Genomic DNA, 12,695 nt, shown 5'->3' on the forward strand with positions numbered 1-12,695 from the left:
ACTGCTTCTATTTCCTTAGGAGTTATGGGGTTGTTTAACTGGTTTATCTGTTCCTGATTTAACCTCGATACCTGGTATCTGTCTAGGAAATTGTCCATTTCCTGAAGATTTTCAAATTTTGTTGAATATAGGTTTTTATAGTAAGATCTGATGATTTTTTGAATTTCCTCCGAATCTGTAGTTATGTCTCCCTTTTCATTTCTGATTTTGTTAATTTGGACACACTCTCTGTGTCCTCTCGTTAGTCTGGCTAAGGGTTTATCTATCTTGTTGATTTTCTCAAAGAACCAACTTTTGGTTCTGTTGATTCTTTCTATGGTCCTTTTTGTTTCTATTTGGTTGATTTCAGCTCTGAGTTTGATTATTTCCTGCCTTCTACTCCTCCTGGGTGTATTTGCTTCTTTTTGTTCTAGAGCTTTTAGGTGTGCTGTCAAGCTGCTGACATATGCTCTTTCCTGTTTCTTTCTGCAGGCACTCAGCGCTATGAGTTTTCCTCTTAGCACAGCTTTCATTGTGTCCCATAAGTTTGAGTATGTTGTATCTTCATTTTCATTAAATTCTAAAATGTCTTTAATTTCTTTCTTTATTTCTTCCTTGACCAGGTTATCATTGAGTAGAGCATTGTTCAATTTCCACGTATATGTGGGCATTCTTCCCTTATTGTTATTGAAGACCAGTTTTAGGCCGTGGTGGTCCGATAGCACGCATGGGATTATTTCTATCTTTCTGTACCTGTTGAGGCCCGTTTTTTGACCAATTATATGGTCAATTTTGGAGAAAGTACCATGAGGAGCTGAGAAGAAGGTATATCCTTTTGCTTTAGGATAGAATGTTCTATAAATATCCGTTAAGTCCATTTGGCTCATGACTTCTCTTAGTCTGTCGACATCACTGTTTAATTTCTGTTTCCATGATCTGTCCATTGATGAGAGTGGGGTGTTGAAATCTCCCACTATTATTGTGTGAGGTGCAATGTGTGTTTTGAGCTTTAGTAAGGTTTCTTTTACGTATGTAGGTGCCCTTGTATTTGGGGCATAGATATTTAGGATTGAGAGTTCATCTTGGTTGATTTTTCCTTTGATGAATATGAAGTGTCCTTCCTTATCTTTTTTGATGACTTTTAGTTGGAAATTGATTTTATTTGATATTAGAATGGCTACTCCAGCTTGCTTCTTCTGACCATTTGCTTGGAAAGTTGTTTTCCAGCCTTTCACTCTGAGGTAGTGTCTGTCTTTGTCTCTGAGGTGTGTTTCCTGTAGGCAGCAGAATGCAGGGTCCTCGTTGCGTATCCAGTTTGTTAATCTATGTCTTTTTATTGGGGAGTTGAGGCCATTGATATTGAGAGATATTAAGGAATAGTGATTATTGCTTCCCGTTATATTCATATTTGGATGTGAGGTTATGTTTGTGTGCTTTCATTCTCTTTGTTTTGTTGCCAAGACGATTAGTTTCTTGCTTCTTCTAGGGTATAGCTTGCCTCCTTATGTTGGGCTTTACCATTTACTATCCTTTGTAGTGCTGGATTTGTAGAAAGATATTGTGTAACTTTGGTTTTGTCATGGAATATCTTGGTTTCTCCATCAATGTTAATTGAGAGTTTTGCTGGATACAGTAATCTGGGCTGGCATTTGTGTTCTCTTAGGGTCTGTATAACATCAGTCCAGGATCTTCTGGCCTTCATAGTTTCTGGCGAGAAGTCTGGTGTGATTCTGATAGGTCTGCCTTTATATGTTACTTGACCTTTTTCCCTTACTGCTTTTAATATTCTTTCTTTATTTTGTGCGTTTGGTGTTTTGACAATTATGTGACGGGAGGTGTTTCTTTTCTGTTCCAATCTGTTTGGAGTTCTGTAGGCTTCTTGTATGTCTATGGGTATCTCTTTTTTTAGGTTAGGGAAGATTTCTTCTATGATTTTGTTGAAGATATTTACTGGTCCTTTGAGCTGGTAGTCTTCACTCTCTTCTATACCTATTATCCTTAGGTTTGATCTTCTCATTGAGTCCTGGATTTCCTGTATGTTTTGGACCAGTAGCTTTTTCCGCTTTACATTATCTTTGACAGTTGAGTCAATGATTTCTATGGAATCTTCTGCTCCTGAGATTCTCTCTTCCATCTCTTGTATTCTGTTGGTGAAGCTTGTATCTACAGCTCCTTGTCTCTTCTTTTGGTTTTCTATATCCAGGGTTGTTTCCATGTGTTCTTTCTTGATTGCTTCTATTTCCATTTTTAATTCCTTCAACTGTTTGATTGTGTTTTCCTGGAATTCTTTCAGGGATTTTTGTGTCTCCTCTCTATGGGCTTCTACTTGTTTATTTATGTTTTCCTGGTATTCTTTCAGGGATTTTTGTATCTCCTCTCTATGGGCTTCTACTTGTTTATTTATGTTTTCCTGGAATTCTTTCAGGGATTTTTGCGATTCTTTCAGGCATTTTTGCAATTCCTCTCTGTAGGCTTCTACTTGTTCTCTAAGGGAGTTCTTCATGTCTTTCTTGAAGTCCTCCAGCATCATGATCAAATATGATTTTGAAACTAGATCTTGCTTTTCTGGTGTGTTTGGATATTCCATGTTTGTTTTGGTGGGAGAATTGGGCTCCGATGATGGCATGTAGTCTTGGTTTCTGTTGCTTGGATTCCTGTGCTTGCCTCTCGCCATCAGATTATCTCTAGTGTTACTTTGTTATGCTATTTCTGACAGTGGCTAGACTGTCCTATAAGCCTGTGTGTCAGGAGTGCTGTAGACCTGTTTTCCTCTCTTTCAGTCAGTTATGGGGACAGAGTGTTCTGCTTTCGGGCGTGTAGTTTCTCCTCTCTACAGGTCTTCAGCTGTTCCTGTGGGCCTGTGTCTTGAGTTCACCAGGCAGCTTTCTTGCAGCAGAAAATTTGGTCTTACCTGTGGTCCCGAGGCTCAGGTTCGCTCGTGGGGTGCTGCCCTGGGGCTCTCTGCAGCGGCAGCAACCAGGAAGACCTCTGCCGCCCCTTCCGGGGGCTTCAGTGCACCAGGGTTCCAGATGGTCTGTGGCTTTTTCCTCTGGCGTCCGAGATGTGTGTGCAGGGAGCAGTCTCTTCTGGTTTCCCAGGCTTGTCTGCCTCTCTGAAGGTTTAGCTCTCCCTCCCACGGGATTTGGGTGCAGAGAACTGTTTATCCGGTCTGTTTCCTTCAGGGTCCGGCGGTGTCTCTGGCAGGTGTCCTGCTGCTCCTGGGCCCTCCCCCACGGGAGCCCAGAGGCCTTATACCGTTTCCTCTTGGGCCAGGGATGTGGGCAGGGGTGAGCAGTGTTGGTGGTCTCTTCCGCTCTGCAGCCTCAGGAGTGCCCACCTGACCAGGCGGTTGGGTCTCTCTCTCACCGGGTCTGGCTATCTCCATTTTCAATGTCCTGCGGTTTCATCCTTTTATATTATTCCTGTTTCTCTATTTATTGAGTACAAGCAATCATTGGCTTAGACTTGATACAAATTTGCCCTTTGTGACACTTTGAACTCTTCGGCCTTTGTTTAAGGTTTACTGTTCACTGATATTTAACTGCCTTATTCCTTGTGGTTGGTTAATTTTAATTTTCAGTATTTTGCTCTGGAGAGTTGTGGATTTTTGTGGATCACTAGGTCCTGAAATTCAATGGAGTTTTCCCTTAAGTGTTGGCTTTTTATATTTGTTTGTTTTGTCTTTTACTAATTCTTTCTCCTCTCGTTTCTTTCATCTGTTTTTTTTTTCTTCAATGAACATCTATTCATAGTATTGACCATCTTTGGCCGCCCAATCCTATTGTAGTATGACGATTTTTATTTTCATCATTGCATTTAGTATGTGTGTGCTCTTGGCTTTCTCTTTTGGGGTTGGTTATTTGGGTGGCTTTTACTTATGACTCTTCATATTTTCCCCTTAACTTTTTCATAATTTTGCTCTATTTTTCTAGTCTAGTTTTTACTTTGTCTTTGTTTGTTTTTTTTTTTTCTTTTTCTTTTGTTTGTTTCTTTTAGGTACCACAAGTGTAATTTTAGCTCCTATATTGCTCCATCTTTTTCATTATTTGATTCCATTTTTGTTATTTTTAGGTAGCATTAGTACTGATAAAATGCCTACAGAGACTGAGGAGGAGTTACCAACCCCTACACCCGAGCCCAGTATCTCTGAGGAGGGCAATTTCCATTCCCAATACCAAGTATTGAGGACAATTGGGCAAGGGGGCAACGCCAAAGTCCTCCTGGCCCACCACCGGCTCACAGGAACCCCGGTGGCTGTCAAAGTTCTGCGAAAGGACAAGCAGTGGTTCCAGCCAGCCATGATGGAAGCAAACATAATGAGAAAGATCAACCACCCCAACATAGTGTCTCTCATACAAGTTATTGAAAAGGAAACGAGAATATACCTCATAATGGAGCTGGTGGAAGGCCAAGAACTCTACCAGTACATCAGAGAGTCAGGGCACATAGAGGAGGATGAGGCCCGGCAAATATTTGAACAGATATTGTCAGCAGTGAGCTACTGCCATGGAAAGGGGATTGTTCACCGAGACCTCAAACTGGACAATATAATGATTGATAAAAACAAAAAGGTCAAAGTCATCGACTTTGGGCTTAGCACCCAATTTCATCCTGGAAAAATGCTAAACCACCACTGCGGCACGTACTCCTTTGGTTCCCCTGAACTCCTCCTTGGCCATCGGTATGACGGGCCGAAGAATGATATGTGGATTATAGGAGTGGTCTTGTACTGTATGGTAGTGAGAAAGCTCCCATTTGATTCAGTGATCATCCAAGAACTGCAAAGACAAGTAGTGGCAGGGGCATATCCTGCTCCCTGTGGGGTTTCAAAAGAACTGGAGGACCTCCTTAGTAAATTATTGAGGGTAAATCCCAACTTTAGACCAACAGCAAGAAAGGCGATGAAACACCCTTGGTTCAAAGAACACTGGAACGGATTGATAGGTCCCTATGAAGAAATGCTTCCCCTCACACCAGACCCGGCCATTTTGGATGCCATGAAAAGCATTGGATTCCAAGCCTCTGTAGTAAAACACTCTTTAAAACAAAGAAAATATAATGAGGAAATGGCAACTTATTTCTTTCTACAAAAGCAGGCTCTCCAGGGGGATGGCTGCACAGCCCAGGCACAGCAAGTGAGTCCCGTTGCAGCACCATTCCCTAGCCTTGATCCTGCTGCTGCTTTTAGATTAGAACCAAAGAGGAGTGGAAGCCTGCCAGTCCTTGGCACCTTGCGGGTGTCATCCTCCCATGGTCACGTATCTCTCTATGGCCAGAATGCTCATCCAAAAGGAGGCAAAAGATCCACTGTGGCTGGTCGTCTCAGGCCTCTACCGATGACACCTACACAGGACCACTATCACAAATGTGCCGTGAGTGTCCCATGCATTCAAACAACAAGCATCTTCACTGAGAAGAGTAGCAATAAGGAAATCAAAGAAGACAACCCACTCTCCCACAGAGCCCCATTTGAGGATAAGCCCATCCCCAGCAGGGTCCGGCACAGAGGTTTAAAGGGGTGGACCAGGAATATAGCAAATGCCCTGATAAAGCTGTGTTGCTGCATGCCAAGGAGAAAGAAACCTCGCCTGGGGCAGAACAGAATCTCCCCCCAGAAATGAGCCACAGGGAGAGTCCAGAGAACAAGCAGCAGGCATAGCCCAGGTACCTTTGTGCTTTGTCCTTTTCAGTTTGCTCTATGCTGGTCCTTCCTCTGTCTCTGGTTTCCATTTTCCCCACAATTCTTACCTTGTATCTGCTCTAAGTTCTTTATGAGGTTTCCCCAACACCAAGCCTTCTCCCTCTTCTTGATTTCTCCTCTTCCCAGCAGGGACCAAATAGAATTGATGAGTTCCACACTCTACAGAGTTTTCTAGTTGGCCCATCCCTTCAGATGGACTCCAGCTCCCCCTTAGGCCAATAGCTCCCACAGGGTGAGGACAAGAGGTTCATGGGCTCATGGACTCCTCCAGGGGCTACTGATCTTTTCACATGTGGTCATCAATCACAAGTGCTGCAGAACAGAGTCTTATGTTTTCAAATGTAACATCCCATTCCATTAAGCCTCAAAACTAATTAACAAGGTTTGTCATTGAATGAGTATCAACAACCTAGTTTGTGGGTTATAGTTGATGGTCAGAATCCTGCATGCATGCATATTATTTTGCATACTGGTTTTTTTTGTTCCTAAGACCTAGTGATTTATTGAATTTTATAGGTTGTAGTTCTAAATGGTTTCTTTCAAAGACCTCAACTGAGAAGTAGAAAAAAGCAGTTATAATATAGTAAGGCAAATCAAAGCCCCAAATGGTAAGCTAAGAATTCTACCTCACTGTCTTTTTTGCTTGGAATAAATTGTCTTGTCTATTTCACAGTGTCATCTGGAAATTCTTTCATGTCCTCAGTATAAACAGTAGGTGATTTCAGACACATGGCAATGGAAAAGCCACCAGCAGAAACTACAGCAGCAACAGGATTAGCAACAATAGCAGAAGCAGCATTAGGCACAGCAGCAGCAGGAGGAGGAGAACGAGGAGGGTAGGAGGAGGAGGACGAGGAAGATGAAGAGAGGAGGAGAAAGGAGAGGAGGAGGAGGAAGAGAAGGAAGAGGAGGAGAAAGAGGAGGATGAAGAGCAGGGGGAATATTTTGATTCCCTGTCCCCGTGAGAATTGCTGATGACTACTTCTGGACACAGATATCATGCTGAGAACTGTTTATCAAAATGATTTAACAGAATATTAATTTTCATAGAAGACATGTCAATGTTCCTAAGGGCATGCAGCCCGGGAAAAGAGAGCAAGATGGCAGAGGCAAGCAGTGTGGAATGTTCTTAGTGAGGAAGACCTTCTCAAAGCTGATGATGTAATAGGTATGAAGGAGCATTTCATGGGAGTCACGGTCCCATGCCACTGTGTCAGGGCACACAGAGCTCCTAGCCTTGCATCCTGCGTGAGAGGGGTCCTGGAATATTCCCTGATCCCAACAGGGTCCTGGATTGCATGGTTCCCCCTCAGTTATGGTCCTCCCTGTGCCTCATGGGGTACGCAGCTTCTATGGGATGAACTTATATCAGTGATTAACTGGAGCTGGACCACAACCACACCACAGGCAAGCCCTGGACACTGAGGACATTAAGAGCAGCAGACAACATCTCCTCCACTGCTTCTGACTCTGCTCCACAAGGCAAGGCAGCTCCCACACAGCAGGCATCCAGCCTAACTCCCAGCAGGGAGAGTGTGAGATGTCTGTGGATGAGCCCACAGGGACTACAGGATTCTGTGGGAAGACATCTGGTAGCTTCTGGAGCAGCTGCAGCAGCCAGGACACATGAACTACAGTGGAGGTGAGCTATAGGAACAGGTAGCAAAGAGCCTGATCTGGCCAATGCTGATCTGAATCCCTGAGGACAGGCTGGAATGGTCACTCAGGGCTATTAGAGTGAAGGCCAGCCAAGGGCATACAATGTGTCACTAACATTCTCAAAGTCTTGTCCAGGAAATAAACCACTGGCCTTGACCACTAAAGTTGAGTCCAGACTCATGGGCTACAGGATAGCAGATTGAACTGAGTCTGAATTCCCATGAGTATGACCTCTGGCTGATCCCTAGGCTCATTATAGATGAGCATGAGAAGGCACCATTGCTGTGTTTGCAGGAGTAGCAGAGAGCTCGGAATACATGACCCACTCCTAACCCAGACTGGAGCCACTCTGGGGAGGAGATGGCATCATTTGAGAGATGGGCTTATGCGGGACACTGCTCTGGTTTGTGGCACATACATCTCCTGTCTTTCTTGCTGACAGTTCAGATCCTCAGCTGGCCTCATCACGGACAGTCCCATGAGGAGTGGGTGTTTGGTTCCTGCTTCCCAGTTAGGGTAGGAACAAGCCCAGTCGCAGTGAGTAAGGACAGTGCTTCTGTCTTGACCCAGCTTCCTTGTCCTCCCCCCTCCCCCAACTCATATCAGGAGCCACCCAGAGACCTTCATAGGAGTGTGGGTCATGTTAATCGGAATGCACAGCTGGAGATTAAATTCTGGGTAAGCTCTCCATACAGCCCTGGTGGCTCCCACACCCTGCCTACCTAAGTTTTCCCAATTGGGTCCTCAGGGTCGTGGAGAATCTTCTACAGGCTGCCATGAAGATACAGCCAGTTTCTTGGTAACATTGTGTTTAGCAGAGGTTCTCTGCTTCAGGCACAGAGCCTTCCAGTGAGAGGGTTTGCTGAGTAGCACACCAGAACCAGAAAAGTGTAGAGCCCTCCAGTGGTAGACATGAAGTACTGCAGGAGTTTATTTCCTGATTTCTTCACATCTACCTTGTTCTAAAGGCTTTTTGTCAGACACATAGGGACCTAAGAAACTTGAGTTTGCAACCCTATAGGGAACCCAGGACACTAAACCATCAGCCCTGTTAAACGTCGGCAGAGGACAGCCTGGGATCTGTGTTTGTAGAATGGCTCTAGAGTAGAATGAAGACTGATTGACCAGCCAGTCAAGGAGAGTTAGGGACAGTTAGAGACTTGGAGGAGAGCATGAGCGGCAGACACAGCAGAGTCCAGGCCAACAGTGGAACCAGTTCATTTAATAGAGACGCATATGCCCTCCCAAAAGGCTATCAGCTTAAGGCACTGCACTGAAGACCTGACCCAATAACATGCCCAATTTACCCATCACCCACCTGTGGCTTGTGTAGTGTCCTCAGGGTAGATCCTAAAGTCCATCATGGCTGAATGGCAGAAGTTTGCACATCATTGCAATGTGGAGGCTACCCTCTGCTGATGGGACCCACACAGTCTGTGAAAAAGTTTGCTTACGTGAAAGTTGGCCGTCCTTGAACTCTCTGGTCTTCCAGGGTAGTGTGTGTTGACCACATGCAGAGTCATTCCTGAAAAACATAAGTGCCAAAATTCAACAATAGGGAGAGAATCCTGTGCCAGATGGAATCCCTCAGGCCAGTGCGGATTTAGAGACATCCTATTCCATGGCATGGAGGCTCCCAAGGACTTCTAGGATCAATGTGAGCCACACAAGAGCCCACAGTCCATCCTGGGAGAACATTAAAGTATCTGGAATTATCAGGGACCCTAAGGTAGGTTCGTCAGGATATGGAGCTGATGCATGGTGGGATGCTTGGAGGATACAGCCTAAGGCAACGTAGAGGAAAGTGTGTTATGAGAGCTAAGACAGAGCAACCACACAGTCTGAAAACAAGTTTGCTTAAGTGCAATTTGGCCGTCCTTGAACTCTCTGTTCTTCCAGGGTAGGATGGCCTATCGGGCCCAGGACAGAGCGACTATGCCAGAATTACAATGGTCTGTAATAGAGATGGAGAAGGTGTCAGGATGGGACTTGGGCAGTGGATGGAGCTCTATGACTGCAAAGCCTGCCTAGGCTCCAAGGACCCAGAGCTGGCTGTTGCAGGAAGTCCTAGATCACAACTCTGCAGTTCCTCTTCCCAGGTCTTGCTTTTAACTACTGGACCCAACACAAAGCCTCCCTTGCAGGCTTACCAGAGCATGAAAATGAAATGGCCACCTCCTGTAACAAGAAAGACTTCTAGAAGATGAAGGAGACATCAATACATTCACAAAACCTTCAACTCGAAATCTGTCTTGCCAATAAGTGTGCAGGGATAAAGGTAAAGCAGATATTGAGGGACCAACCAATCAATGAGTGACACAAAGTGAGATCTGTCTCATGTGACAGACACAACCTCTGACGCTATTTATGATATTCTTTCTGATTTACTTGCAGACAGAATAGTAGCACACCTGTCTCCAGAGGCTTCACTCAGCAGCTGAAAGCCACAGCCAATCCTCAGATGGAGCTCGGGAAGTCTTGTGGAAGAGTGGGGGAGAGTGCCAAGCAAACTGGTTGGGTTAAAACACTACAAGAAGTCCCCTACCGTCAGATACCTTGGACCCTGGAGTATGCTAGAGCCTGTGCAACCAACCCCAGAGCCGGGTTAGCTATCTGCCGTTGGTCTCCATGTGGGTCATCTGACAAGTAGATCCAGGACTGTCTGTCTGTGTTGCCTGCTTTGGATCTGTTCCCCATACCCAGACTGCCTGATTGTAAATCTGTGGGGCAGAATGTGCTCGGTCCACCTGGGACTAGAAGTCCCGGGGTGGTGTGGTACCCAAGTGACTCTCCCCTTGTCTTAAGAGAAGGGAGAGCATTATGGTAGAAAGGATTTTAAGGTGGGACTGGGAAGGGAAGAGGGAGAGTGACTGGGATCAGGATGTAACCTGAATAAAGAAGAAATTATTGGAACTAAAAAAGTTAGCCTGGAAAATGGAAAGATTGGTAAGTGGCTAAGAGCACTGAATGCTCTTCCAGAGGTCCTGAGTTCAAATCCCACCAAACACATGGAGGCTCACAAATGTCTCTAATGACATCTGATGCCCTCTCTGGTCTTTCTAAATACAGCTACCCTGTACGTATGTATAACGAATGATTGAATGAATGAAAGAATGAATGAATAAATAAATAAATAAATAAATAAATTTTACCCTGTCTTAGTTATCAGGCAATGAATAAAATGTCGAGAAAATGTTCAAAACCATGTCATGGATTGCCTGGATCTTTGAGATCTGCAGGAAACATCTCAAGGAAGAACAAGAGAGGGTGGAGAAGAATGTGGAAGGGTTTGATCCCTGAAGTTCCTCAGTGTCCACTAGCACAGCACTTGTCTTTGGGAGGTGACATCTTTCACTCTTCCAGACTGTCTCACCAATCAGAATTACAAGCTCTGTGGATTAACCTGTAAGAAGGACAGTTGCTCTTTGGCCAATATGGAGGTTCCTGACCTCTCAGCAAGCTCACTGCTGCCTTTTGAGGTCTCTGGAGGGTGAGCAAAATGAAGACACACAGAGTAGCCTCAGGTTGAGTCAGCCAGGCCCAGGGGGCTCAGTGGTGTCTCTCAGATTCCCAGGCCCTCCCTGAGATTGAACACTCTACACAGTGTAAGAGGATTAGGGGATAACCAGGAAATGCAGTTGCTCAGGTGTCTGGCTCTGTAGGAGGGAAATAAATCACAGTGGGAAGCTTCAGGACAGTCAGGTGACCTGAGCCCTCCACAGAGTCTAAGTCAAGACTCACAGACATTCATCTGTCCACAAGTCTCCTAAACACAGGCCTTGTCTGACCTGCAGTCCAGAGTATGTTATCGTACGGTGTCCCTTAGAGAGAGGACATACTTTCCAGTTAGGCCTCTTCTGTGTCACACTGAGACTGGGTTTGTTGTACAGGTGATGTAGATGGGGACTGGACACAAGTGGCAGTCTATCACAGATCATGCAATAAGTAAATACATACATAAATAAATAAATAAATAAATAAATAAATACCCACTTATCTCACTGCCTGCAATCCTCATTGTCACCACAAGGGAGCGCTGCTTTGACCTTCTCAGAAAGAAAAGCTGACTTCCCTCAGGGAAATGGATGGATGGATGGATGGATGGATGGATGGATGGATGGATGGATGGATGGATAGACAGATAAGTGATTTGACTTAATCAGTTTCTTCCAGTCCTACTTTTCTGAGCTAAACACCTTGGACATGGCTGCTGCAATTGCTTGTTCTACATTTCTGCTTTCTTTGGCTGTTCATTGAAGGGAGCCCCCTTAGAATCTGCTCCTCTAAATAAAGGCCCATCTGTGGAATGTATAGCTTCTCAGTTAGGAGCTGAGGGATTCTTGGAAGGACTTCCCAAAATCCCCTCTGGGGCAGTTGCCAGTGTCCTCTACTTCAGACAGCAGCTGCATGAAGCAAACACACACCTGTCTGAACATTCCAGCTTGGGTCACGTCACAGTGCACCTGCCCCAGGGTCCCTGTCAGTTGCACATGCCACAGGGCCACTACTACAAGATCCCTTCCCCAGGACTCCTACCCCATTGCATCTCCCCCAGGATCCCTGCTCTGTTGTAACTGAACCAGGGTCCCTGCCCTGTTGTTCCTGGCTCACGTTTCCTACTCAGTTTTACCTGCCCCAACGACCCTGTCCCACTGCACCAGCCTCAGGGATCCTGTCCCATTGTGCCCACCATGCTGCACTTTCCTGAGAGTACCTACTAACTGTCCCGAGGTGGCATTTTTCAAAATCTAATTCAAAGATCTTGCCAGTCAGAACCCATTGTCTTTGGTAACACCAAGTAGATATTTGCAGGGCTTCCTCACCTACATTTAATCAATCCCTTCTCTCAGTTGTCCATGTGGAAGCAAAGAAACTTGCAGCAGAACATGGATTATTCATCCAGGATATCAGCACCCCTAGAATTCTCATGAGATGGGCTGCTGTGACTGTGATACAGGGGTGGCAGGGAGGCTTTGACACTGAACAAGCCCAGAGTGCTGACCCTGCTCACATGTGTGCCAGCACCTTAGCCTACCTCTAGATGTCCTAAACTCTGAGAGGAGGAAGGAGATCTTCCTACATAGAAGCTGTTCTCTGAATCTCTGCTGGCCAAGGTCAAGCCAGAGTGTTTGAACATGCCAGTTCCAGCCCCTGAGGGTTCTCTGCCTGCCTGGTGTTTTGTTGTGCTTTACGTATGGCACGGTGAAGATGTGGTCCATACTAGGAATATCTTTGTAGACAACTACCTTGGGTTCCCATGCTAAAATTCAATTAGAGACTGACAGGGACCTAAATACCAACAAGACAGTGCCAAGACCATGAGTTCCAAAATCAAGAGCAAATGGGGCCTTGATGC

At 45.3% G+C, this 12,695-nt stretch overlaps 1 pseudogene; it reads left to right on the forward strand.

Annotated features, from left to right (window-relative positions):
- Positions 1-4,060: 4,060 nt before the first annotated feature.
- LOC148007062 (sperm motility kinase Y pseudogene) lies at positions 4,061-5,600 on the forward strand (annotated as a pseudogene).
- Positions 5,601-12,695: the final 7,095 nt, after the last annotated feature.

This window comes from Rattus norvegicus, chromosome 1 (assembly GCF_021556685.1).
Source record: "Rattus norvegicus strain SHRSP/BbbUtx chromosome 1, alternate assembly SHRSP_T2T, whole genome shotgun sequence".
Classification (NCBI taxonomy): Eukaryota; Metazoa; Chordata; class Mammalia; order Rodentia; family Muridae; genus Rattus; species Rattus norvegicus.